Source organism: Tenrec ecaudatus, chromosome 15 (genome assembly GCF_050624435.1).
Source record: "Tenrec ecaudatus isolate mTenEca1 chromosome 15, mTenEca1.hap1, whole genome shotgun sequence".
Taxonomy (NCBI): domain Eukaryota; kingdom Metazoa; phylum Chordata; class Mammalia; order Afrosoricida; family Tenrecidae; genus Tenrec; species Tenrec ecaudatus.
Genome location: NC_134544.1, coordinates 22890871 through 22894211, shown reverse-complemented (window position 1 = coordinate 22894211; position 3341 = coordinate 22890871). Strand labels below are relative to the sequence as shown.

At 39.1% G+C, this 3341-nt stretch overlaps 1 pseudogene; it reads right to left on the bottom strand.

Moving 5' to 3' along the window:
* Nucleotides 1-353: 353 nt before the first annotated feature.
* On the bottom strand, nucleotides 354-748 carry LOC142428094 (large ribosomal subunit protein eL30 pseudogene; annotated as a pseudogene).
* Nucleotides 749-3341: the final 2593 nt, after the last annotated feature.

Below are 3341 nucleotides of genomic sequence, written 5' to 3'. Positions count from 1 at the left end.
AGAGATGTTTGACCCACCTCTAAACGTGAGAGCTGGCAAAAAAAAAAAAAAAATCGCATCCATCTTTAATCTACTGGCTTCTGCTTTCTTCTTCTTTTTTAAATCACTGTTAGATATATTTTGTATCTGTTTTCCTGTTGATTAATTAACTTCCCCAACTAGAATATAAATCCTTTAGGAATGGAGATTGAGCTATTTTCTTAACTCAAGATTTATGAGGGGGAACCTCCCCCCAAATGTTTTTTTTCTTTTCTCAAAGTTTTGTGTTTAATTTTTTTTAACAAAACAACTTTATCACCTTCAAAGTACTCTCCATTACACTTTCAAATCTATGATTCCATTATTTTTTTATTTTAGAAACAAGCTCTGGCCAGTTTTATTAAAGAAAAATATTGTAGGATTACTTTTTCACCTGTCTGTTCTAGCATGCTTCTATTGATATCAGAATCACCGGGGTCGATGGTGGCCAGCGTGTACACCCTGTAGTACCTGCTGCACCCTGTGCCCAACTCTATGTTGTGGCTGCTGTCGTGATGGACACCAATTTGGGCCAGCATGGCGTAGTACTGTATTTCCGATTTCTTCAAGGCAGGCAGTGGTTGACCCGAATGACCAGTTTGGCTTTACTTTGCCTGATCCTCTTCAGCTTCTGCTTGTAGCTCAGCATGTATTTTTCACTTTTCATAAGGGGTTGGAGCCTAAAGTTGATGGACTCCAGCACCTTTTCCATCTTCTTTGCGGCCACCATCTTCCGGCCTTAGGTGCGGGTTGACCCCCAAGCAAGTGCAGCTGCCCTATGATTCCATTCTTGGAAACATTTTTCAAACTCATCTGTTTGAATGGCTAACAGTACCTCCTCATTTTTCCGCACCTGTTCTATGTCATCAAATTGCTGTCCTTTCATGTCCTTCTTCATTCATGGAAACAAACAAACAAAAAGTCACATGGGGTGAGATCAAATATGTAAGGTGAATGGGGCAATAAAGAGATGCTGCTTTTGCCAAAAACTGGCACATGGAGATGACTGCATGAATGAGTGCATTTCATAGTGGCAAAACCAGTACCCCGCCTGCCACAAATCAGACCTGTTTTCCATTGAATCACATACTGTTATTCAATCTTTTCAGAAGCACACAACTTTTCTCTAGTTCTTAAAATGCTTCCTCACACCACCCCACTCCCCCTAAACCTATAATGATCCCAATTCTACCTTACAAATCTGGTTAGACCAGAGGATGCACAGTGGTGCAGATAGGAACTGGGAATCCAGGACAGATGAAGCCCTCAGGACCAGTGGTGAGAGTGGTGATACTGGGAGGGAGGAGGGAAGGGGGAATATAAAGGGGAAAGCGATTACAAGGATCTACATATAACCTCCTCCCTGGGGGATGGACAACAGAAAAGTGGGTGAAGGGAGATGTTGGGCAGTGTAAAATATGATAAAATAATAATTTATAAATTAACAAGGGTTCATGAAGGAGGGGGGAAAATGAGCAGCTGATTCCAGGAGTGCAAGCAGAAAGCAAGTGCTTTAAGAATGATGAGGGCAACAAATGTATAAGTGTGCTTTGCACAATTGATATATGTGTGGATTGTGATAAGAGTTGTATGAGCCCCAATAAAATGATTTTAAAAATGTACAAATATGCTTGACAAAATGGATGCATGTATGTATCATGGTAAGAGCTGTATGATCCCCCAATAAAAATGAGTTTTTTTAAAAAAGAACTAAAAAACAAACCTAGAAGTCCCTATTGATCCAGCGATAGCTCTTCTTGGTATATACACAATAGAAATAAGACACGGAACATGAACAGACATAAGCTCTCATAGTGACATCTTTGCTCTCTAGCATACATCTATATATTTATAGCATGAGTATATATATATATGTATATATATGTAAAAATATTAAAAAGATTAACAGCTTGACCTGGTAGAACAAACTCAAAATGCACTGTGAGTTGACACCTTTCAGGAAGTTGATGGACATCCAGAATAAGGTTCGTTATCAATGGACATTTTACCTTTTTTGAAACAAGAAAACCACTCTTATACTTGAGTTTTTCCCATAATGCTGTCTTTGCAAGCTGCATTCAATATTACAACAGTTTCTGTGGCATTTTTCCTAACCAGGAAGCAAAATTTCAGTCACATGCTGTTCTCTTAAATTGGCCATCCATCACAAAAATAAATAAATAAAAATGATGTCAGAGCTAAAATGTTTTTAGGATAAAGTTCACTGTGACCAGCAAGAACCTTCCCAGGAGGTGCCACTGGGTGCACTAACTCAGAGCAAGTTTCTCAGTGCTTGCCTAGTAGGAATATGTATTATGAAAGGTCTGCCCAGTAGATCTTTTTTTCCAAAAATTTTTGGGGGACCCCCTCATATATTTTCAGTATTTGGAAATGTGCCTTTTCCATAAAATGTGTTTAATGGATATTAATTTAATGAATGAATACATGAACAATAGTTATGTAGGGTGAAATTATTCTTAAACTCAGAATCCTTCTTTCTTCCTTATATACTTTTCCTGGAAAAATATCATTTAGATACACCTGACCGTTGAAACAAGGCCATCACAAGGATGGTTTGACTTCATCTCATGTATTTTGGACATGTTGTCAGGAGACACCAGTCCCTAGAGAAGGACATTGTGCTTGGCAAAGTAGAGGGGTGGCCAAAAAAGGGAAGGCTCTGGACAAGATGGATTGACACAGTGGCTGCAGGAATGGGTTTCAGCATGGGTTAGTTGTGAGGATGGCACAAGACTGGACAATATTTTGTTCTGTGGTACCCTTGGTCTCTATGGGTTGGAACTTACCCAATGGCACCTAACATGAATAACCACTACAAGGAGCCATGATGGGATAGTGAATTCACCAAAGTCAATAGTGTGAAACCACAAAATTCTCTGCAGGAAAGAGAGGAGGCTTTCTGCTGCCATAAAGACTAAGCCTTGGAAACTCACATGGCCAGTTCTGCTCTGATTTGTGGGGTTGCTCTGAGTCTCAATTGATAGAGTGGCAGTGAATATCTGATTCCATTCTATTCTGCCTCCTGTTAATTTTTAATATTAAAGCACTAAGGTCAAAGTTAATAACATGATTTAACTATTGACATAGTTAATGAACAACTAGTTATTCGGGAACATCCCGAGAGCCTTGTTGTCTAGATGCTGCACGAGAATCTGCATATTTACTTCTTTGGGTAGCATGCTTGCTGGTGGTCATCTATTTTTCCCTCTATTTTTTCCCTTTAATACCTGTCCCCTCTCTTGTTTTATAAAGCTATTGTTCCAAAACTAATTAGGTACAACCTACTTAAATTCTATCCGTTG